This window comes from Gossypium arboreum, chromosome 2 (assembly GCF_025698485.1).
Source record: "Gossypium arboreum isolate Shixiya-1 chromosome 2, ASM2569848v2, whole genome shotgun sequence".
NCBI lineage: Eukaryota > Viridiplantae > Streptophyta > Magnoliopsida > Malvales > Malvaceae > Gossypium > Gossypium arboreum.
The window spans coordinates 33151960-33178156 of NC_069071.1; the positions used below are offsets into that span (position 1 = coordinate 33151960).

The 26197-nt window shown below is 36.2% G+C and overlaps 2 long non-coding RNA genes across 2 annotated transcripts; one reads left to right on the top strand and one right to left on the bottom strand.

The window, feature by feature from the left end:
• Window positions 1-869: 869 nt before the first annotated feature.
• Window positions 870-2854, top strand: LOC128283580 (uncharacterized). The gene is made up of 3 exons (XR_008273964.1): window positions 870-960; window positions 1749-1832; window positions 2613-2854. It is a non-coding gene; the product is annotated as an uncharacterized LOC128283580 (long non-coding RNA).
• Window positions 2855-24956: 22102 nt separating this feature from the next.
• On the bottom strand, window positions 24957-25410 carry LOC128285431 (uncharacterized). Its single transcript, XR_008275916.1, has 2 exons — window positions 25332-25410; window positions 24957-25103 (listed from the first exon to the last, which is right to left on the bottom strand). It is a non-coding gene; the product is annotated as an uncharacterized LOC128285431 (long non-coding RNA).
• Between the last annotated feature and the right edge of the window lie 787 nt (window positions 25411-26197).

Genomic DNA, 26197 nt, shown 5'->3' on the forward strand with positions numbered 1-26197 from the left:
AATGACGGCGTTTTCATATAAACAGAATAACATTTAGTGGCGTTTTATCTCCAAGCGCCGCTAAAGGCGAAACTATTGCGGCATTTTACCTTAAAACGCCACTAAGAATCCAATAAAACTACATCATTTTGATATAAACAAAATAACCATTAGTGGCGTTTATACCCTAGCGCCGCTAAATCTAACCTATTGTGGCGTTTTAACCAAAACGCCACTAAAAATCGATAAAAACTACACCGTTTTGATATAAACAAAATAACCATTAGTGGTGTTTATAACCTTGCGCCGCTAAATCAAACCTATTGCGGCATTTTAACCTAAAATGCCACTAAAAATCCAAAAAAAAACGATGTCGTCTTGTATAATAGAATAACCTTTAGCGGCGTTTGTGACAGCCCAAAATTGACCCTAGTCGGGATGTGGTTTCGGGACCACAAAACTGAGGCATAAAAATAATTTAAAATTTATTTTGATGCCTATAATATGTGTGTGCTCATGTGTGACATTTTTGATGATTGATTTAGTGTTATAAAGGTGAATTTCACTAGAAGAGACTTAGTAGTGAACTTTGAAAGTACGATAGGGAAATGTGTGATGACTAATTAAAGCATGCATGCAAAACTATGGACTTGCATGTCAAATTTCCCCAAAACAAGCTAGTGGCCGGCCATGACATGGTTTATGGGGAAAGAAAACATGTTGAAACATGTTTTGTTAATGCATGATGAATTAAATGATAAAATAATTAATGATGTTGGATGAGAAACAAAAAAAAAAAAATCAAAAAATAGCACATCCTTTCCCCATTGCGTGCAAGTGAAAGAAAAACAAGAAAAAATTGTTCATCCTTGTTCTTTCCTTTTGGCCGAAAATACTAAGGGAGGAGATAGGATTTTTGCTTCATGCTTGGTTTAGAAGAGATCTAGAAGGAGATTTGGCTAAATTTGCATCAAGATTAAGGTATGTATGAGGTTGTGTTAGGAGTTTCATGCATGTTTTGGTTGCTAACTTGATGTGCATGTTAGCCATGGTTCAAATCCTTGTTATGCCATGGAAATGGCATCCGCCAAAGTTGTTATTGTGTTAAAGCCATTGCATGCTAAATGTGAAGCTTGCTAATGATGCATGCAATGATGGATTGACTACTCTTGAAACTTCTTTGTACCAATTTTAAGTAAGACATTGAGTTTTTTTTGTTTAACCATGATTGAAGTTGAAAGGGCATGATTGTGATGTATTCGGCCATGATGCATTCATGAGCATGGTTCATGCTTCTTGCATGTTAGTTAAAATTTGTGTTTTGGATGGCTATGGACACCTTGAAATTGACCTTGCACTTATATGTGTATATATGATTGCACATGATATTTTGATTATGAAGAAAGTGATGAATATGTTGTTTAAAGAAGAAGTTTGTTGAAGAATGTTGTGAAATTTGCATGTACATTCGGCCTAGTACACATATCTTGTGAAAATCTTGCAATTTATTTTGATTTTATGCAAGAATGACTAAGCATAATCGGCCACATGAGGGGAATTATTGTGCATGCATTCGGTTAGAGGCAAGCTTAATGATGCCTATTCTTGACTTAGGTAATCGGCTACCTTGTTGTGAGCTAAGGCCGAATGTGTGCGTAATTAAAGAAAATTGACTAAAGTGCTTAATTATGTGATGTTGAATCAATGATATGTGTATTCGGCCAAGGCTAGCAAGCGAGACTTTAATAAATTGAATTTGTTTGAATTAGCTCAAGAGCTTAGAGGGCCACAATTGGATAAGGGGAAGGAAAAAGTGATCGAATAGCCGTCAAAGCCGTTCGACAACATCCGAGGTAAGTCCTCAAGAAATGACCCTACTCGAATTATGTGAAATGAAAAATTGATGTGTAATGACTATTGATTTATGTGTGTATGAGTATTTGAATGATACCCGGGCTAAGTTCCGAAGGCGATTATGCTAGTGATATGTTTGTGTTTGAGCCTTAGTAACGAAAATGAAATATGAATGGGAAATGATTATTGATGTATATGTGTGCATGAGCAATTGAATGATATCCGGGCTAAGTCCCGAAGACATTTATGCTGGTAATTACATCCAGGTTAAGACCCGAAGGCAATTGTGCTAGTGACTACATCCGGGCTAAGACCCGAAGGCATTTGTGCAAATTGTGAAATCCGGGTTAAGTCCCGAAGGCCTTTGTGCGGGTTACCATAACCGGGCTATGTCCGAAGACGTTTGAGCAGTAGCTATATCCGGTTAAACTCGAAGGTATGTGATTTGAAAATTATAAGCTTGCTGGAAAATTTTCAGCTAATGCACTTATGAAACTTCCCAATAACAAGGTATGTGTTGTGTGTGCTTTGCGCTAGGAGTAAGAGCGTATGAATATTCGCTCCTATGATGGAACGAGTTATCGGCCTTATGAAGCCGTTATTTGTGTATGAACATAAGAGTTGGGATGGTGAAGTAAGTATGATTATGTGAATGTGTATTAATGAAATGATTCATTTGGCTATGTGAATGTAATGCTTTGGGTAAAGCTGATTTTATTGCTTGAGACTTACTAAGCATAAAAATGCTTACTCCGTTGCTTTGGCTCTCTGTTTTATAGATTTTGCTCGGTAGCAATCGGATTCGGGATCATTAAAGTCGAAGTCATCTACACTATCAAAGCCTCCATTTTGGTATAATTTTGGTTGAACTTTGAAATGGCATGTATAGGACTACCCTAATGTTGAAGGTCATGTACCTTTCGGTTTTGTGTAAGCTTGGATAGGCATGCGAAAATGGCTTATATATCGTTTTAGTATGATTCTATAATAGTTTGTATGATAATCATTATGGGGTATGAAATTGTTTGAAAGGATTAGCCATTGGAATGGTTAATCATAATCACACTTTGTGCTATGTGTGCAAAAAGGGCCATTTGAATCGTGGAAATCATGAAATAGGTAATGGTTACTTTGAAAACAGATGCTGGCAGCAGCAGTGGTGTGGTTTTGAAAAATCACCAAAATTTGTAGGAATGGTATTAAATAGTGAATAAATTATGTAAATGAACCTTAATGAGTCTACTTTCATGTGGAATAAACGAAACAGTCATAGGAGTTACATGTTAAGAGATATTAAAGCTATTGTGAGATAGGGCCAGAACGGTTTCTGGGTCCCCTGTCGCAACTTTAAAAATTTATTATAAATTATCCAGAAAGAATTAGGAGTCATGCCTTATATGTACAGATTCCATTTTGAGTCTAGTTTCATTAGAAATAAACGGCACCAGTATTAAAGCCCTGTACAGAGAGATATTCAAGTTGTAACACGCGAAGGTCAGAGCAGTCGATCCCTGTCACATGGGTGACTTTAACTAATAAACTGTACCAATTGGCCCGACCAAAAATTCTAGAAATAAATCCATGGATGGATATATGAGTCTAAATTCAGGGAAAATTTACGGAATCAGTTTCCGAGTTTTGAAACTCGAGATATGATTTTTAAGGTGACAGTGACGCAGATTTCCAGCCTGTCTGGAAATGTCAAATTGGTGGGTGAAATATGTGGATTTGACTTGTTAACCCCTCGTGTCCGACACCGGTGATGGTCTCGGGTTCGGGGTGTTACAGCGTTTATACCCTAGAGCTGCTAAATCCAATGTTTTTTTTTTAAATCTAATATTTAAATATATCAAATGGTTTAGATTAAATATTTTTAAATATAAAAGCATTAATTGATTGTATAAAATTTCATCATTTAACAAATCTCAAGTAAACCTTAAATCCTAAACCATTTAATATATATATAAAATTTATCTATTATCTCTTACATAATTTAAACTATAATATTAATTTTAATATATTAAAATTAATATTATCTCTTTACAATTATATAAGAAATTATTTAATATATAAATTACAAAACACTAATTACTCTATACCTTAAACCCTAACCCTATCCCTAAACCCTGAATCATAAAACATAATTGATCTCTAAACCCTAAACCCTAACACTTAACCCTAACCTCTAAACCTTAATCTCCAACCCTTAAATCATACACCCTAAACCCTAAACCCATAATTCATAAACCTTAAAATAGTAACTCATACACTTTAAACCCTAAACCATATACCCTAAACCATAAACCTTAAACTATAATGATAATTAGTTCAATATTTTAAAATTAATACTATCTCTTTTTACGATTATATAAGAAATTATTTAAAAAATATTTTAAAATATTTAAGGTTCAAATAAATATTGTGTTCATAACTTATGCTTTTGGGATTTAACCCATTGCACACTAAACCATTGTTCATGTATGCTTTTGGGATTTAACCCATTTTGATATATATTCTTTTATAATAATAATTTATATTTATTATTTAGATTTATATTATAAAAAAATCTAAGATACACAAGTTAAGTAGTTCACCATATTTACCCTTAAACCCCTAACCTTAAATTCCAAATTCCAAACCCCAAACCATAAACCTCAAACCCCAAACCATAAACCCCAAACCCCAAACCATAAACTCAGACTATAAACCATAAACCCTAAACTCTAAGCCCTAAACTGTAAACTATATATAAACCCTAAACCATAACCCATAAACTCTAATGATAGTAATGCTCAACAAAAAAGGTTGGGGTTATGTTGAAACTTTTTGCGGCGTTTTTCGAATTGGGGAAAAAGGGGTGATTATTTTAAGGATTCGGATTAGGGAAAAGGGGGAAATTATCTCTTACATAACCATAAATTAATCATAACCCCTAAACCCATAATCCATAAACCTTAAAATATTAACTCATATACTTTAAACCTAAACCATATACGGCCTAAACCATAAACCCTAAACTATAATGATAATTAATTCAATAGTTTAAAATTAATATTATCTCTTTTCTAATTATATATATAAGAGATTATTTAATATATAAATTAAAAACACTAATTAATCTAAACCTTAAACCCTTAATTATAGTCTCCAAACCCTAAATCATAAAATATAAACCATGCATCAACCTTAAAAGAATAAAGAAACACTCTATAAAACAAGTTGGAACTAAAACAACACTTATTTAAAAACAAAAAAGAGTTGCAACTTTTAATAAGAAGATTGATTTATGAATAAAGGAAAACTCACTGTTTTATAAAAAGAAAATGAATAACAATTAAAAAGCGTGGAGACACAAATGAGTGTAGAGGATTTTCATTCGTATAAATAAATATATATTTTAATTAATCAGTATAGATAAATATTAAAATAGTATAAACAAAAACTATTAATAAAATTTAAAGGTAAACTTATCATTTAAAACGTTTTCCACAAAATATCCCTTCAATACATTAAACAATATAACACCTTATTAATTATAGGGTTTAGGATTTAATTATTGAATATGATTCACTTGAGATTAACATACTATATACCCATGGCCATTAAACTTAAACCATAAAACCTAAACCATAGACCTTAAACCTTAAATATTAAACCCTAAACCCAAAAATAATTTTAATCAATATTAAGTATTGCTTCCATAATTTATTATGAACATAAGCTTTTACATTAATATCTATGTATATACACATCAACATCCATATGATGTTTTTTGGGGTTTAGGGTTTTAAAGGTTATAATTTAGTGTTTAAAGTTTAGTGGTTTAGTGTTTTAGGGGTTATATATTAGTGTTTATGATTTTTTGGGGGTTTAGGGTTTTAGGGGTTATATGACTTTTAGCGGTGTTTTACCGAAAGCGCCGCTAATGCTCTGGTTTTTAGCGGCGTTTTATAGAAAGCACCCCTAATGCTCTGGTTTTTAGCAGCGTTTTACAGAAAGCGCCGCTAATTCTTTGGTTTTTAGCAGCTTTTTTGGTAAAACGCTGCTATTACTATATTTTTAGCGTTGTTTTAACAAAAAATGCTGCTATTGCTCTGTTTTTAGCGGCGTTTTAACACAAAACACCGCTATTTCTCTATTTTTAGCGGCGTTTTACCAAAAACGCTGCTATGCTCTGTGTTTTACAATTTTTACAGTATTTTTTGATAAAACACCGCTAAAAACGCCGCTAAAGCCCTATTTTCTTGTAGTGACACTTTGTTCAGCAGAAATTAAGAGAAAGAAGAAGCCATTGAAGCATTTTGATGTTCGGCTAGTGCATGTCTAAATAGGTGAGCTTATTTTGCTCGATTTTTGATGATTTTTACGTTTCTATGATCGTTGCTTCGTGTTCTACTGAGCCCATGTTTGAATTTATGTTTCTGTTAATGATTTCATGAAATGCCATTGTTGATATCATGAGTTTTGTGATGTTTTTGGATGAATTATGAAGGCTTGGTAGATGGTTCATAAGTTTTGTCTTTGAATTTTTGTTGAAATTGAGCTATTTCGGCTAAATTGTGAAAATAATATTTTGGGGACAAAAATGTGAAATAAACATGTTGTGTAGGATTATATAGAAGCCATGAAAATTTGGCTAGCCCTTGCTGTAAAGAAATTTTGCATATTTGTGATTTTGTGAAAAATGGATTGAATTGTCAAAGTGTGAAAATGTAAGGCCTAAAATGCAAAGTGCCCTAACTATGTGTTCATGGATTATTTTCAATGAAATGAATGATTGAATGGTTGAATTTGAATTGTATTAGATCAAGAATAAAGAAAATCGACTTAGATCGAGGGAAGTCCAAGATAGTTGAATAGTCGACTTGTTTCCTTCCGAAATTCGTACAAGGTAAGTCAAATTACAATTTCGTGTTAAATTGACTAAATTTTGCACATATAAACTGTAATCTATATTGGAATGCCTTGAGAGTCTGATGAATGAATTTCGAGTAAATTCTAATAATATGTTAGTATTTGAAAAGCTCTATCTGTCTCCAAAGAAATGTTGACATCAATCTGAGATATTGTGTAAGATCATGTCTGGGACATTGGCATCGTATCTGATTTTGTGTAAGACCCTGTCTGGGACAGAGGCATTGATACTGAATTACATGTAAGACCACGTCTGGGACGTCGGCATCGTACCCGTTTATGAGTATCTATATCATTTCTGAACTATCTAATGATAAAGTACGAGATATAGGAACGAATATATGAAATGTATAATCTACACAGATACATTTGTATCGTACTAAATTTATGAATATGAAAGATTCTGTTTCTGAGAAGTAGTGAATATGAAGTATGTACGAAATAATGGAAATGAAATGTGATATGTATACAAGCAAATAAGCATGGTTAGGCTCATGAGTTATTGTGTAAAATGAGTATGAATTCTTGTTAATGACTTTTACTTTATATGCTTTAATAGTTCGGCTCGTTGAATTTGGCTTACTAAGCTCTTTGTAGCTTACTTTGTGTGATATTTGTCTGTTTTACAGTTATCGTAGCTACTAAAGGCTCGGGAATAGTCGAGGATCGTCACCACACTATCGAACTCATTTTGGTACTTTTGAAAGTGTAAATATGTCTAAGTATGGCATGTATAGGTTAGAATGTCTATTTATTTAAAGCTTTGATATATATATATGTTATGCCATGAGAGTTGGCTAGCAAATGATATTTTTGTGCATAGTTTTGATATTTGGTTGGTAATGCCTAATGGTGTATATTGGTAATGTTTTACGATCTAATATGAATTGGTCATTTTAAGCATGGAATTGGCTGAAAATTGTGGCATGAATGTTGTTTAATGTTGCTTGTAAGAATGGCCCAAATAGGGGTGGCAAGTTGGCTTAAATCAAACCTGCATTGTGCCACACGATTAGGAACCACGGGCGTGTCTTGTGGTCGTGTATGTAAAGTATAACCTCTTAAGATCCACACGACGATAGCACATGGGCATGTTATATGGCTGTGGGCTCAAGTCAGTAGCTAGCTAAGTTTCACACGACTATAGCACACGGGCGTGTCTGTTGGCTGTGGGTGAAAGTCAGTATGTATGCCTTGTTTGGCATGACTGGTTCACATGGGTGTGTCTAGTGCCCGTGTGAGGCACACGGCCTGGTTACACGGGCGTGTGACTTCAACAGGATCGAACAATTTTTTGAGTTCTAAAATTTATGAATGTGTTCGGTTTAATCCTGACTGTCCTTAAAAGTTTGTTTTAGGTCTCGTAGACCTTCATAAGGGATGAATGGTTGATGATTGCATATGTATTAATATTATGTGATTCTGAATTAGTCTGAAATGTTTTGTCTATCTGGTAATGCCTCGTAACCCTAATCCGATGATAGTTACGGGTTAGGGGTGTTATGGAGTTGTCCCTGGCACTAACTTAAAGCCAAACTCTACCTCTCGGATCAGTGGCAAACCTGGTAATTCTTTAGGAAGCACATCCAGATACTCACACATGACTGGTACTAATTCAATCTTCCTTTCGGTCACTTTAGAATCGAGTACATAGGCAAAGTAATCTTTACAACCCTTTCTTACATATTTTTGAGCAACATCGAAGAAATCACTGCTGGTAAACCATTCAGATCATTAGACTCAATCTGAATTATTTCATTATTCTGGCATTGTAAATCAGTAATCTCTCGTTTGCAATTCACAATAGCATCATGCAACATTAGCCAATCCACACCCAGAATTATATCAAATTCATCGAATGGCAGCAACATCAAATCAGCCGGAAAACATGAATCTCTAATCATCAACGGGCAATTCTTACATACTTTATCAACCAAGATACACCAGCCTAAGGGGTTTGATACTCTAATCACAAATTCAGTAGACTCTACAGGTAAAGGCTTACTAGATACTAAAGTTTCACATACATAAGAATGAGTCGATCCAGGATCAATCAATGCGACAACACTAGTATCATAGAGAATGAAAGTACCAGTAATAACATCTAAACACGAAGCCTCTTCGCGAGCGCGAATAGCATAAGCTCTAGCCGGTGCGCGAGCCTTAGATCTAACAGCTATCTTTAGTTCCCCTCTAGCTACCACTCACATTACCCATGTTTCTGGGTGGTCTACCTCGAGCTGACATGTTACCCGGTCTCATATTCTGCACTATCTTTTGCTGAGCTAACTCAGGGCATTCACAAATGAAGTGATCCATCGATCCACATTTAAAACAAGCCTGATCATTCACTCTACAATTGTCGGGATGGCATTTACCACAATGTTTGCATTCAGGTTGGTTTGGTCAGATGTTACCAACACTATCTACTGAGGTAACTCTCGAGCTCATAGGTAGTCTGTCTCGATCACATCTAGAATAGCCCACAGTAGCCTTTGAACGGCTAAAGTCACCTCTAAATTTCTTTGATGCCGACTGAAATGACTTACTCGATAATCTTTTTTCGTGAATCTCTAGCTTCAAAGTCAGCCTTTCTTTTCTCTTTCTCGAGCTCTTCAGCTTTGCATGCTCGCTCTACTAGTACCACGAACCCTTTTATTTCAAGAATCCTGACAAATATCTTAATATCTTCATTCAACCTATCTTTGAATCTTTTACACATTATTGCTTTAGTTGATCACATTCTCAGGCATACCTACTGAGTCTCACAAATTCCCGTTTGTATTCTGTAACTGTCATGTGACCCTTTTTTAACTTGAGGAATTCTTTGCATTTTTATCAATAAACCGCTGACTAATATATTTCTTCCGGAATTTAATCTGAAAGAACTCCCAAGTAACCCGTTCTTTTAGGACAACGGATACTAGTGTATTCCACTAGTGATATGTGGTGTCTCATAACAAGGATACAACACATTTTATACACTCATCAGGGGTACATGATAATTCATCAAAAACACGGATAGTATTATCAAGACAGAATTCAGCTCGCTCAGCATCATCATCAACAGTGGCTCTGAATTCTTCAGCCTCGTATTTTTTGATTTTATCAATCGACGACTTATTTAATCTTATCAGAACAATAACTTGAGGTATCACAAGTGCTTGAAGAGGATTAGGTGGGGGTAGGTGTAATGCCCCCAAAATCCCGAAATCTCAAAATTTTCTTTTATTTTGTGCTTAACATTTTTGGTTAAGTGCTAATTATGTGATGGTAGGTCTTGGACAATGTTTGAGTTTGAACCTAGGGGTAAAAGAAATTATAGTTTAATTATTAAAATTATTAAAAGGACCTTTTTGGTAAATAGTGGGCTTTTAAATAAAGATGAGGGAAAATGGCATCAAAAAGCCTTCTGGAAGAGTGGCTAAGTGACGCCACTTAGAGTGTATGGAGGTGGCATTAGTAACTAGTAAGGAGATCCAAGGTTCGAATCCTAGCTTAGTGTTTTTAGAAGTTTAATTTTGGCATTCTAGAAGGATGAAAGTGGCGTGAAGATGGGCTCTAAGGGGAGTGTTCAGAAGAGAAAATTAAGAAAAAGATCAAGGGGTTATCAGGGAGAAAAACGAGGAGATGAGAAGGGAGAAGTGATGGAGTCGAATGGGGAATTGAGTATGGGAGAATTCGGCTATAAAGCTTATAAATAAGGGCCGAATGCTAGGTTATGAAGCTAATGCCGAATTTCCTTCACCTTGTTACCAGAAACTCTTTTCTCTAAAAGCTAAAAACCCTCTGCCTTTTTTTTCTTTTTCTTCTTCCTTGTGTCAAATTCTATTCTTCCTGTACCCCATTGCTAACTTTTCTTTCTTTTTTCTTGGAGCCAAATAACCTTCTTTTGCCATAAAAAATTGTAAAAGGCCAAACCTCTTTGGCCAAATACACTTGGTGCAATCATTACTCCTTCTACTTCGGTCAAATCTAGTGTAACTATTGTTCTTCCAATCGGTTTTGCTAAGAATCTATTACGCTATTCTTTTCTCACTCTTTCTAATCAATTGTGGTAGGGAATTAGTATCGGATCCTGGATCTTAGCTCTCTGCCAAAATTGCTCTTTAGGTGTTGCAATTTTGGTAAGTATCCCTCTCTTTGAATGGCTAAGTTGGCCAAATGTTTATAGTTAAGGTAAGGGGACTTGTGTTGGATATGAGTCATCTCTTATTTCGGTTTAATAGTTAAGATTAATGCAGATCTAAAGAGTACGTGATCAAGGAAAAGCTATTAGGGATTTGTGTTCAAGGTAAGGTTAAGGTAAGGTTTCGATTTTTAGTAAGATAAACATGCGATTAATTGAATGTTGATAACGATTGTAGGTGTGAGGCTAAGGAGATCGCATCACGCTTGCTTACCGGGTGTATACATACACTGCACACACACTATGGATCGACAAAAGTCGAAATGCCGAAAGTTTGCTACGGTAGTCTTGCGAGTGCGCGAACACTTGTAAGGGGAAGACCAATAGGTTACCTGAGACCCATAGGTGATTCCGTGGACTTGGGTTGTGATTTGGCCATATGGGCCAGAATGAGCTAAATGGGCCCGATGGGCTATGGGGCCCATAGTAGGCAAAAACTGAATATGGATGCTATGTGATAGGAATTTATATGTGAGCATATATATGAATGTGACTGGGCCTAACGGGCCATATAAATGTGATTTAGGCCTAATGGGCCATATATAGGTGATTTAGGCCTAGTGGGCTATATGAATATGATTAGGCTTAATGGGCCAGATATAAGTATGTGAATTTGTTTGGGCGTTGCAAGGGGTTTAGGGCCTAGTATATGATAACTACATAAGACTTAATTAATATATTACGACTGTGGACAAGCTAAAGGGTTAAGGTGTGGCAACGGGTATATGCATGTCTATGACTGGATCTAGGGAGATCTTGGTACTTAAGCGGTCTTCATGACCCACCTCCTCTTCTCTGGAATCCTACCTGATGCATAGTATTCATTAATCTTAGCTCGCGGGACTTGTTAACGGGTCAAGATAAGTGAAAACCATAATTAAGGGAAAATTACTGAAATGCCCCTAAGGGCAAAAATGACCAAAATACCCCTAGGTGTTGAATGTAAGTTTTATGGATGTGACATACATACATATGATGTTCTGCTTAGGTTGCATATGGGGTGGGAACTATGGAACGGAGGAAGTATATGAGGATCGCATAGTTGCCTGCCAATCGTGGATCCACCGACGGCATTTAAAGCCCAATATGCAAATGAAAGTAGTTTCGCAACTGGGCTATTATTGGTGTGTGGGCTGGGTGGGTCGATATTTATATCCCCACATGGTGTGACAGGGGACGGATCTGGTGTGTAGCGGATGGATAATTTGGATGGGATTGCATTGCATGTTTGATGATTTCTCTTTGAATGCTTGTTTTTCATTGAGGGTTGTACACACTGAGTTTGCAAAAACTCACCCCCTCTTTTATTTTATTTTCAGGTGATGCTTAGTAAAAGGTTCAATGTTTGGAGGGACTCTGGGTGGCTGGCTAGCAAAATAATTCGGACTTGGTTTTTTTTTAAGCATTTAAGTTTTTATTTCTTTTTAAGTGTGTTCAGATCAGATTGTAATAAGGTTTTCATTATGTTATCATTACCTGGATAATTATTATTATTTTCATTGTAATTATAAGAAGTTGAACATGGTTTCTTAAACTATAGTATGTCTTTTCTACGTTTCTGTAACTAAATTTCAAAATGATAGGTTTCCATAGGTTTTCATAAAATCATATGTTATAAACAGGTTTTTGTGACTGAAAAGAGAGTTTAATAAGTTTACTAAGGTTTCATATTTTTTTAAGGAGGGGTTTTCAATGAAAACAAGGTTTTCGCTAAAACACTTCAATATGACTCGTCAGATTCGGCCATAACGTCTGGGCCGAGTTTGGGGTGTTACATTTAGTGGTATCAGAGCCCAGGTTGCAAAACTCGGGCTGTGAAGTGGGTTTTATTACTTGGTTCTTTTTTGTGTTTAAAATTTTTTTTGATTGAATTACAATGTTTTGGAAAAGGGGAAGTCTTACTGAGCGGCACACCGAGTCTCCAACGTCGAACCAAGTAAGTTCTTATGTTCTTGAGCCTATTTAAATTGTTATACAGTAGATAGTTAGAGGGCTACTTTAGACAATTTTGTTAGAATGGAACTAAAGCCCGTAGGATCTTGAACTGTAGAGGATTTACGAAAACAACTCTCTCTTTAAATGCTTTCATAAAACATCAGGTTAATTATTGAAACTAACGAAAACTTCATAAGATTTTTAATCTAGAAAATACGTGAATCGATAATGAGTGCTAGAAGAGGTACGGGAGGCCGTGGCCGAGGTCGCCGTAGTGTTAGGGCTGAGCCATCAGCGTCAGGCCATATACCCGATGTTGGAGTAGAAGAGGCTCCGGCTTCACCCGTAGCTAGGACTGGGCTGTATGATCGGGCTGCAGGAGAAACTGCATTGTTGCAGGCAATGCTAAGGATTTTGGAGAGGGTCGCTAGGCCCAATAATGGCACGGGAAATCGGGGGTCCATTTCAGAGCGACTTCGATCAAATGGGGCTGAGATCTTTAAGGGCGTGGCTAGTGTGGCTCCTAACGTGGCTGAATATTGGTTGGAGGCCACAGAAAGGATAATGGAGGATTTGGACTATTCACCGGAACAAAAGCTGAAAGGGGCAGTCTTACTTCTTAAGGAAAAAGCTTACCAGTGGTGGCTGACAGTTAAAGAAGCCACTCAACCCGAGCAGGTCACTTGGGAGTTCTTCAAGGCTGCGTTCCAAGGGAAGTATGTAGGAGCGAGTTATGTGGATGCTAGAAGGAAGGAGTTCCTGAACATGACCCAGGGAAACAAATCGGTGGCAGAGTATGAGGCGGAATTTCTATGTCTTAGTAGGTACGCAAGGGTTGTGGTGGGAACGGACTACGAGCATCGCGTTAGGTTTGAGGATGGGCTAAGAGATAGCCTCAGGGTATTGATAGCTCCACAAAGGGGGCGAGTTTTCTCGAAATTGGTGGAGAAAGCAAAGATAGCGGAACAAGTGAAGCGCACTGAGTGCCTAAATCGAGAAAAGGAAATGGGTAAGAATAAAAGGGAGGCTGAGAGTCCTGGTGCTGGACAGAGGCCTAGGGCTAGGGCCAGAGTTAATGGGCTGGTTAAAGCAGGGCACTCTGCTACTAATCCAGGGGTACCACCTTGTGCTGATTGTGGGAGAAGCCATAGAGGCGAGTGTTGGAAGAGGACGAGAGCTTGTTTAGCTTGTGGATCTATGGAGCATAGGATCAGGAATTGCCCTAGAATGTCAAGTCTGGTGCCAGTTGTGGACCGAGGTGGTGTGCAGCCACCAATGAGTGGTCAGCAACCACCGAGAGGTCGTGGTCGTGCCGGGGTGGAAGCGGTTTGAAATTTGTGGAGCACAGGCGAAGTCTTTGGTCATCTTGGCGAGATAGCCAACATTGGTCTATGCAGCACGTTGTCAAGAGGATGGAGACGCTCCAGAGGCGGATATTGGTACGTACTTTATCGATGAGGTGTTATTTACTTAGGTTGAAATTAGAGTGCGCAGCGAGAGCGTGGTGTGATAGTCTATGTTATACAGCTGTACTAATAGTTGGGAATTTCGAGGATGAAATTTCTTTTAAGGGGTAGAGTTGTAATGCCCAAAAATCCCGAAATCTCAAAATTTTCTTTTATTTTGTACTTAGCATTTTTGGTTAAGTGCTAATTATGTGATGGTAGGTCTTGGTCAAGTTTTGAGTTTGAACCTAGGGGTAAATGAAATTATAGTTTAATTATTAAAATTATTAAAAGGACCTTTTTGGCAAGTAGTGGGCTTTTAAATAAAGATAAGGGCAAATGGCATCAAAAAGCCTTGTGGAAGAGTGGCTAAGTGACGCCACTTAGAGTGTAGGGAGGTGGCGTTAGTAGCTAGCAAGGAGATCCAAGGTTCGAATTCTAGCTTAGTGTTTTTAGAAGTTTAATTTTGGCCTTCTAGAAGGATGGAAGGGGTGTAAAGATGGACTCCAAGGGGAGTGTTCAGAAGAGAAAATTAAAGAAAGGATCAAGGGGTTATCAGGGAGAAAAATGAGGAGATGAGAAGGGAGAAGTGATGGAGCCGAATGGGGAATTGGGCATGGGAGAATTCGGCTATAAGGCTTATAAATAAGGGCCTAATGCTAGGGTATGAAGCTAATGCCAAATTTCTTTCACCCTGTTACCAGAAACTCTTTACTCTAAAAGCCGAAAATCCTCTGCCTTTCTTTTCTTTTTCTTCTTCCTTGTGCCGAATTCTATTCTTCCTCTACCTCATTGCTGACTTTTCTTTCTTTTTCCTTGGAGCCAAATAACCCTCTTTTGCTATACAAAATCGTAAAGGGCCAAACCTCTTTGGCCGAATACCCTTGGTGCAACCACTACTCCTTCTACTTCGGTAAAATCTACTGTAAGTATTGTTCTTCCAATCAGTTTTGCTAAGAATCTATTACGCTATTCTTTCCTCACTCTTTCTAATCAACTGTGGTAGGGAATTAGTATCGAATCCTGGATCTTAGCTTTCTACTGAAATTGCTCTTTAGGTGTTGCGATTTTGGTAATTATCCCTCTCTCTCATTGCTAAGGTGGTCGAATGTTTATAGTTAAGGTAAGGGGACTTGTGTTGGATATGATTCATCTCTTATTCCGGTTTAATAGTTAAGATTAATGCAGATCTAAGGAGTACGTGATCAAGGAAAAGCTATTAGGGATTTGTGTTCAAGGTAAGGTTAAGGTGAGGTTTCGGTTTTTAGTAAGATATGTATTAAACGTGTGATTAATTGAAGGGTGATAACGATTGTAGGCTTGAGGCTAAGGAGATCGCATCACGCTTGCTTACCAGGTGTGTACATACACTGCACACACACTATGGATCGACAAAAGCTGAAATGCCGAAATGCAGAAAGTTTGGCTACGGTAGTCTTGCGAGTGCCCAAAAACTTGTAAGGGGGAGACCAATAGGTTGCCTGAGACCCATGGGCGATTTCCTGGACTTGGGTTGTGATTTGGCCATATGGGCTAAAATGGGCTAAATGGGCCTGATAGACTGTTGGGCCCATAGTAGGCAAAAACTGAATATGGATGCTATATGATAGGAATTTGTATGTGAGCATAAATATGAATGTGACTGGGCCTAACGAGCCATATAAATGTGATTTGGGCCTAATGGGTCATATACAGGTGATTTGGGCCTAATGGGCCATATGAATATGATTGGGCTTAATGGGCCAGATACAGGTATGTGAATTTGTTTGGGCGTTGTAAGGGGTTTAGGGCCTAGTATATGATAACTACATAAGACTTAATTAATATATTGCGACCGTGGACAAGTTAAAGGGTTAAGGTGTGGCAACGGGTATATGCATGTCTAGGACTAGATCTAGGGAGAGGTTGGTACTTAAGCGGTCGTAATGACCCACCTCCTCTTCTCTGGAATCCTACCTGGTGCATAGTATTCGTTCATCTTAGCTCGCGGGACTTGTTAACGGGTCAAGGTAAGTGAAAACCATAATTAAGGGAAAAATATCGAAATACCCCTAAGGGCGAAAATGACCAAAATACCCCTAGGTGTTGAATGTAAGTTTTATGGATGTGGCATGCATACATATGAAGTTCTGCTTTGGTTGCATATGGGGTAGGAACTATGGAACGGAGGAAGTATATGAGGATCTCATGGTTGCCTGACAATCGTGGATCCACCAACGGCTTTTAAAGCCCAATATGTAAATGAAGGTAGTTTCGCAACCGGGCTATTATTGGTGTGTGGGCTGGGTGGGTCGATATTTATATCCCCACATGGTGTGACGAGGGACGGAGCTGGTGTGTAGCGGATGGATAATTTGGATGGGATTGCATTGCATGTTTGATGATTTCTCTTTGAATGCTTGTTTTTCATTGAGGGTTGTACACACTGAGTTTGCGAAAACTCACCCCCTCTTTTATTTTAATTTCAGGTGATGCTCAGTAGAAGGTTCGATGTTTGGAGGGACTCTGGGTGGCTGGCTAGCAAAATAATTCAGACTTGGGTTTTTTTAAGAATTTAAGTTTTTATTTCTTTTTAAGTGTGTTCAGATTAGATTGTAATAAGGTTTTCATTATGTTATTATTACTTGAATTATTATTATTATTTTCATTGTAATTATAATAAGTTGAACATGGTTTCTTAAACTATAGTATGTCTTTTCTACGTTTCCGCAACTAAATTTCAAAATGATAGGTTTCCATAGGTTTTCATAAAATCATATGTTATAAACAGGTTTTTGTGATTGAAAAGAGAGTTTAATAAGTTTATTAAGGTTTCATATTTTTTTCAAGGAAGGGTTTTCAATGAAAATAAGGTTTTTGCTAAAACAGTTCAATGTGACACGCCAGATTTGGCCATAATGTCTGGGCTGGGTTTGGGGTGTTACAGTAGGGGTTGTTGAACAGTTGGATTTGTATGGATATATTGTGTGAACCAATCGTTCATCATCTAGAAGAAGGTTTGTTTAGCCTCTCCCTCATGGCTACTCATAATAGGTGTAGAATCAGATGCACTCTAGAATCAGATGCACTACCCTTTGAGCGGGAGCGGGTGCATTACTTTCCACATCATCTGCTACAGCTTGATCAGGATCCATTTACTATATGAAACACATTTTAATTGTCAGGAATCATCACACTATCACAATATATCAATAGGGCATGTATAGCTAGACTCAGACACGCTACGTTAGTCCTAGAACCGACTAAACCGTAGCTTTGATACCAATCAAATGTATCACCCCTAACCCGTATCCATCACCAGCTTAAGGTTACAAGGCATTACCGGACGAAATTCAACTCAGCACGTTCATATAATACATTTACAAGTACAATATATATATATATATATATATCAGTTTATTTCCAAGAATTTTAAAACTTGAATAGCAATTATTAGTTCAATTATATAAATCAAAATTTGCACATATTAATTACGTAACCAACCAAAACTAATCATGTTTCACTAGCCACTCCACACATAGGTGAATCATACTTCATAACACACCCATTTCGAAATCAAGAATCTATTCCCAAAATTCGAACCAATTAACATGCATTAAGTCAATATTATACTTGCTTTATAATAACAACACTGAAACCATACATCACAAATTTATAACATTCATACACATGTACTACTTAACCAACGAACCAAACATATTTTACTATTATAAAACATCATATCGTAATACATATACATTATATTTCCATTAGCCGAATCTTATGACTATATAGTAAAGCATTTGGACACCTACTTAATCATCAATAATATGTCACTTTCATATACTCAATTTACAACAATACATCCATTATAAAACTTACCCACTTGTGCATATTTAAACCACAACCAGCCCTATCAAATCATAAAATTAACTAATATCAATATATGTTATTTATGAGCTTTGTACATGCACATATTAGCTTAAGTTGAATTATACCACACGACAAAATGGGCAAAAATTATACAAGTACATACAAATATTTCCAAAAGACCGAAATTTAATTGCAAATGTAACCAATTCAACCTACCTATTTCATATGCTAAATAACAAATTAAATTTTCACAAATATACAACCAAATCATTACTCATCCATATGGCTATCAAAATAACTTATGATTTTACCCATTCCTCCTTAGTAAACTTTATCATTAAATTACAAAAGACAAATCAAACTTACCTAATTTGCATGCAACCATTATATTTTAACATTACATAATTTAATATTCGAATAGTCGTATTCAAGTACATTAACCAAATTCAAATATACCAATTTCTTATGCTATGTATCATGTCAAAATTCATATGTTCATCCATATCATTCAGCTCTATAATCGGTCATCTATTTAGCCTCCAAAAATTCATACCACATCCATCCTGAACCATACATAAAAATTTTTCATTCAAACATACAATATGTGCGTACTTAACCAATACAATTGAATCAAAATAACCATTATACAATTGGCTATAAACTCATCATTTACTCCATTACAAAGCCAAATTACAAGACTAACCACATATGCAAATCAAACTATATACCAAGCTTATTAAATGAGCTAGTTATAAGTTATTCATATCATTACTCAAATCAAGACGTATAACCAAACACCATTCATACATGTCATACAACATACTTACCAAAATGAGATTAAACCATGATCAAATATAACCGAATGTAAGCATAATGATGAAGCCATTTTCGCATAGCTTTTTATATACACTTTCAAACTCAAACACATTAAGACTAGCTTATACATATATATACTTTCAAAACCAACCAAAATAAATGCTAGCCTATACATGCCATATGTTCATAATTCAAGCTTTTAAAATACTGAAATAGCAATCGATATTGTGATGAAGTTCCTTAACGACCCCTGAGCTCATAACTAGCTTTCAAAATCTATAAAACAATGAACGAACACACACAGTGTAAGCTTAAATAGCTTAGTAAGTCATAAGCAAATAAATTATCAAAAAAATATTAGCATTATAATTTCAGCTTGGCCGAATATGAACAATCCCATTTACATATAAATCACTCTTTTAATATGCATAATTTATATAATCATCTCAAGTACTATACTTACCTTATTTTCATGAACATTTAACTTCGCACATACCTAAACTATTTAGCTTGATTTCACATTCGATCTTAACTCAACATTGCTTGTTAAACCATTTGGAATCAATAAGGATAATCAAATAGCTCGAAAAGCTTGTACAGTGCCAACGTCCCAGACGTGGTCTTACATATAATCGAATATCGATGCCACTATCCTGGACAGGGTCTTACACGTAAATCTCAAATTGTTGCCAATGTCCCAGACATGGTCTTACACAAAATCACATACTAGAATCCTATGTCATGACATATGTATCCTAACTATTCCTATGGTTCGTACGGGGTTTTGAACATCGTAATTCAATCGATTCATGCTCGTAACAAATCATTCCATGCTAAATTCAATTCGGCAATGTAGTTATACGTACATACAATTCATTTCGGCTATGTAAAAAATAAATACATTCAATTTAACATCATTTATTCACTTACGAACTTACCTCGTACGGAGACGAACGAACCGGAACGACTGATCAACAACTTTGACTTCCCCCGATCCAAATCTGATTTCTTCTTTTCTTGATCTAATTTAATACAAAATTAACTTATTTAATCACATATTTACTCAAATTCATCCAAAAACACATAAAATGTCAATTTACACTTTAGCCACTAACATTTTACATTTTTCACAATTTAGCCCTTATTTCACAAAACACAAAATATTTAAAATTTCACCAAACTCAAGTATAGCCGAATTTTACTAAGGTTCATAGTAGCCCATTTATTTCATTTATATTACATTTTGACCCCTAAATTTACAAAATTCACAATTTAATCCTAAATAGGCATTTTTACTAAAAATAACTTAATTAAATATGGTAATCTATCAACACATATTTATTTTTCATCATCAAACCACACAAAAAACAAGCTATCAACAATGGTAAATCTCAAATTCATCATCAATTTCAAAAAGTTCAAGAATGAGCTAGCTAGTACTCGAAGCAACGATCTGAAAAACGTAAAAATTATCAAAAACCGAGCAAAGAACATACCTAATTTAAAGCTTCAAACTGCCGAAATGTTTATACAACCATGGCTTCTTTTTCTATCAATATTCAGCCATGAATAAGATGAACATGCATGGTTTTAATTTTATGTTTATTATATTATCATTTATTTTCATAACTACCAAAATTAGCCTTCTTAATTTCATTTAAAATCCACTAACCTTAGGTTTCTATGTCCATCCATAATTTGAATGGTATATTATAAACATAAGGACCCCACATTAAAAGAACACATCAATTCAGCACATAATCAATTAAACCATAACTTTTACATTTTACGCGATAAAGTCCTTTTATTTAATCGAGCACACAAACGATAAAATTTTCACACGAAACTATCACACATATCTTCACATACTATAAACACCAAAAATAATTTTAAAATATTTTTCTGAATCGGATTTGTGGTCCTGAAACTACTATTCTGATTAGGGTCTAAATTGGGCTATTACAAGAAAACTCTAAATTTCCAAAATGTTATTCGGTTGCTTCCAATCTAAGATAGCTTCAACCTTCCTGGGCTCTACGTGAATATCATCAGCTGACACCATGTGAACCAAAAGCATCACTTCCTTCAAGCAAAATTCACATTTACTAAGTTTAGCAAAAAGTTGTTTTTATGGAGTATCTGTAAAGCCACTTTTAAATGCTTATCATGCTCGATTTCTGACTTGGTGTAAACAAGGATTTTGTCAATGAAAACCATGATGAACTGATCAGGAAAGGTTGGAAGACACGATTCATAAGATCCATGAAGGTTGCTGGTGCATTAGTCAACCAAAAAGGCATGATAAGGAACTTGTAATGTCCATAACGAGTCCTAGAAGTAGTTTTGGGAATATCATATTCTTTCACTTTGAGTTGGTAATATCCAGATCTTAAGTCAATTTTGGAAAAGACAGTTGCACCTCTGAACTGATTGAATAGGTCATCAATCCTTGGTAGAGGGTACTTATTCAGGATAGTTAATTTATTTAGTTGTCGATAATCAATTCATAACCGTAAGGTTCCATCATTCTTCTTCACAAATAAAGCTGATGCACTCTATGGAAAAACATAAGGCCTAATAAAACCCCTATCCAATATTTCTTGCAACTGCACCTTGAATTCCTTAAACTTTTTCAGTGCCATGTGGTAGGAAGCGATGGACACCAGTGTTGTTCCTGGCAACAACTCAATTCCGAATTCCAGTTCCCTCTTCGAAGGTAACACTAGCAATTCATTGGGAAATACATTGGGAAATTCCCTCACTATACAAATACCATCAGCTACAGGGTCAACGAAGCTTGCATCTCGAGCATAAGCCAAAAAAACTTTGCACCCTTTTCACACCATCTTTTCTGCTACTAAAGCAGAGATTACATTGGATAGATAATTCCAATGTTCCCCTACCATAATAACTTCTTTCCCAGACTCAGTCACAAAAGTCATCCTCTTCAATGCATAATCTAATCAAACTTGATGCTCAACCAACTAGCCCACCCCCAAAATCAAATTAAATTCATTGAAAGGAAGTTCTATCAAATTAGCAAGTAATACTTCTCCTTAAACCTCTAAAGGGCATCTTTTATTCACAAGTGTAGAGGATCCTAAGAGACTAACTACAGTTACAATGTTTTCAATTTCCTCTATCCCAATCCCCAATTTTACAGCCACATTACAAGCAATTTACAAATGGGTAATCCTATGTCAGTTAAAGAAAAATAGGGTATTGAGTAAATAGTAGAGGTACCTGCTATGACATCAATCGCATCTTTATCCTCTCAGTGCCTAGCTACATAAACCAAGGCAGGTTGTCTCGTCTCAACTCGATTTACACCTTGAGTTGGTGCTCTCTGACATTGATTACCATTCCCATTTTGATTCAGATTACGACCCTTCTAAGCACCCTGATTACCTCTCTGATTTTAACCCCCAGTTGGTCCTTGATTTAGATCCTGAGCTTGCACCTAATACTGACGACGAAGACAATCCCTAATCTTATGCTCCATAGAGACATACCAAACAATCACCCATCATCCTCTAACACTCGCCTAGAGAGCGCTTCTGACAATACTGGAAAACCTGAATTTTCTATTTTGTAGGGTCCACTGCTTCCCTATTCTGTGGTAGCCTAGCCTCTTTGGTTCGCTTAACAGGTTGTAAATTTGGGCCAGTAGGGCCCCTTTCTCTTTTAGGCTAACCCTCTATTTCCTTTTCCTTTCGTGCTCCACGCGTTTAATCTCCTCAATAATCTTGGTCTTCTTGACCAAAGCTTCAAACACACGCTCTTGGCGTGGAGCTACCTGAACCTTGAGGTCATACCTTAGACCTTCCTAAAAACAAAAACTCTTTTCCTGTTCAGATGCCATCATACTAGGTGCATAGCGGCTTAACCTTAGAAATTCTACTTCATACTCAGAAACTATCTTGTCCACTTGTTTAAGTTCAATAAATTCCAACCTTCGGGCCTCCACACAGTGAGGGCCCACATACTTACCCTAAAAGGCCTCTTGAAAATAAGCCCAATCAATATAATCTGGTAGTGTTCCTCTAACCATTGATGCCCACCACCGATATGTCTCATCTTTCAACAGAGATACGATACCCTTAAGTTTTTACTCAAGAGTGCATTCCAAATCCTCCAAATTTGTTCAGTGGTTTCCATCCGCTACTCAGCCATAGTAGGAGTAGTTTCAGCAATGCCCTTAAACAATTCTACCCAACTAGAGCGGAGCCTTTCACCGATCGTCCCACGACCAACACCTCCTATTGGAACCCCAGCAACCCTATTCAAAGTTCTCAATAAAGCCTGAGTTACTGGGTCATTCCCAACATGGTCATAATTAATATTCCTATTTTTCATATTCCCACCCTCAGTAGTGGGTTCATTATTAACCACATTCTATTCATTATCCAGTTCCGGCCCTAACGATGCATCTGACTCAATTGGAGCCCTCAGAGGTCACCCCCTACGGCCCCTCCTACCATGAGTTATCATTCCACGTACATTCATTTCGGTGTTTTATGGATCTACAATTTTACAAGTAAGAGCTTTTATTACCTTGTTTTAGTCTTTTATGCACTCACATTTTATATTTCTTTTATAAAATTTTTTTGCAATAATCTCTATAGTCTTAATAGATTTTTAGTACTATTACTATCGACTTGGCATCGGACCTTCGAACTTCATTGTTTCTTGTATAAAACATTTTCCAAATCCATTGTGGTTTGTTTTCCCTTAAATTTTCCCTTTTCATGTACTGATACATGCAGACTAACTTAAGTAGATTTAAAATCTCAGTCCGAGGTTTTGAACTAAGGCTCTAATACCATTAAATGTAACCTCTCAAACCTGGCCTAGATGTTATGATCGAATTAGGAAGGCCACATTGGACACCTTTGTGTCGAACCTACCCTAATGACAGTTAAAAACCTTTAAGTACTCCTGTAACACCCCTTACCCGTATTAAATGCCGGAATAAGGTACGAGGTATTACCAGACTTATCATAGATTAAACTTACATAAATTTACTCCCAAGTTAAAACTATTTGCATTTAATCATAAAGTCCCTAATACGAGCCTATGAGGCCCAAAACATGCTTTGGAAGTGGTTCGGGACTAAACCAAAAACTTTAGAAAATTTTACAGAAACTTAGAAAATTTTTCACTAAATAGGGGTCACACTGTAACACCCCGTACCCGAGACCGTTTCCGGAGTCGAACACGAGGTGTTAACGGACTTAATTCATTAATTAAACAGCTCATACAATTCATTTTAAAATTTCCAGACAAGCTGGCTAACTGCATCACAGTCGTTTTAAAAATCATATCTCGAGTTACGAAACTTGAAATCCAATTCCGTAAATTTTTCCTGAAACTAGACTCATATATATATCTACTAATTTTTTTCTAGAATTTTTGGTTGGGCCAATTAGTAAAGTTTATTAGTTAAAGTCTCCCCTGTTTCAGGGTTCAACTACTCTGACCTCTGTGTATTACGAATCAGATATCTCCCTATACAGACCTTCAATGACTATGCCGTTTGTCTCTAATAAAACTAGACTCAATAAGGAATCTGTACATATAAAGCGTGACTTCTAATTATCTTTGTAAAATTTATGGTGAATTTCCAAAGTCATAACAGGGGATCCAGAAATCGCTCTGGCCCTGTTTCACAAAAATTTAAACATCTCATAAAATATAGCTCATATACCTGTTTCGCTTATTCCATATGAAAATAGACTCATCAAGCTTCGATTCCATAACTTATTCATTATTTAATTACATTTCTACTATTTTTAGTGATTTTTCAAACTCATGTCATTGCTGCTGTCTGAATCTATTTATGGTAAATTTTACCTATTTCATGGTTTCCATGGATTAGCTAGCAATTTGACATACATAATACCAAATATGATCATGATTAGCCATTCCAATGGCTAATCATTACCAAGCATTTCTATTTTCATACCACTCAATAACCATATCATAAGACCATACATATAAAATGATTATAATGCTATACATGCCATACTCAAAATATACAAGCCATTATGCCAAGATGGTATACGGATAGTGTGAGCGTGCCTCCGACCGTTTCCGATTTCCGAGCTGGCTTGTCAACACTACAAGGAATGAAAAGGAGGGAGTAAGCATAAATGCTTAGTAAGCTCACATGCAAATAGCAAGTAACATAACCATATAAGCAAACATAAAACATCATTTGCATAATCATCACCAAGACATTCATATCACCTTTTCATTTATCATCTTACCATATTGTTGTTATATCGAGTTTTCAACCCGAGGGTTAAGTACATACCTGTTCAAAGTATCCATTTCACAACACTTACCAATACGTCCCTTTCATCTTGAGTATTCCTCCATTTGAGTAGAACTTTACCCGTTGAACACATCGGAATATAATTCGGATACATGGATAACTTGCACATAAGTGCCACATATGTAGCCAAGCTACCATGTAACCCGCCCATAAGTGAACTCGGACTCAACTCAATGAGCTCGGGAGTTCGCATCCATAAGTGAACTCGGACTCAACTCAACGAGTTCGGATGCCTAGTTACATCTCACGAACTCGGACTCAACTCAACGAGTTGGACGCTCGCATCCATAAGTGAACTCGGACTCAACTCAACGAGTTCGGATGCCCAAATATCCCAGTGACATGTCACTTGTATCCTAATCCATTCACGAGGTTCAACGGACCTTTTCCCAATCATGTGTCTCAACCATCTTCTACGGAATGCCGATATCGATACTCGGTAGTATTTCACATTTTCCAAGTATATCACATAATTTGACATATTATCAAACAATTATCACAAGTATAATATTTCATAATAATTATCATATCATTTAAAAACATTAAAACATTTAAAATAATAACTATGTTACCAACATTTACATATGAACTTACCTCGTATGCTGAAAATGGCTATTTTTACCATTTCGTCCACAACTTGGTATTTTCCCCATTTTAGCCCAATTTCAGTTTTCCTTACTCTATCATTTAAAATATAGTCTAATTAGGACTCACATTATTCAATTTGACCCAAAATCATATTTTGGAAAAATTACAATTTTGCCCCTAAACTTTTGCATATTTACACTTTTGCCCCAAAGCTCGTAAATTAAAATTCAGCCTATTTTCTTATGTTTTATGACATGCTGATCATTTTTCCTTCTATGGCAACATCAA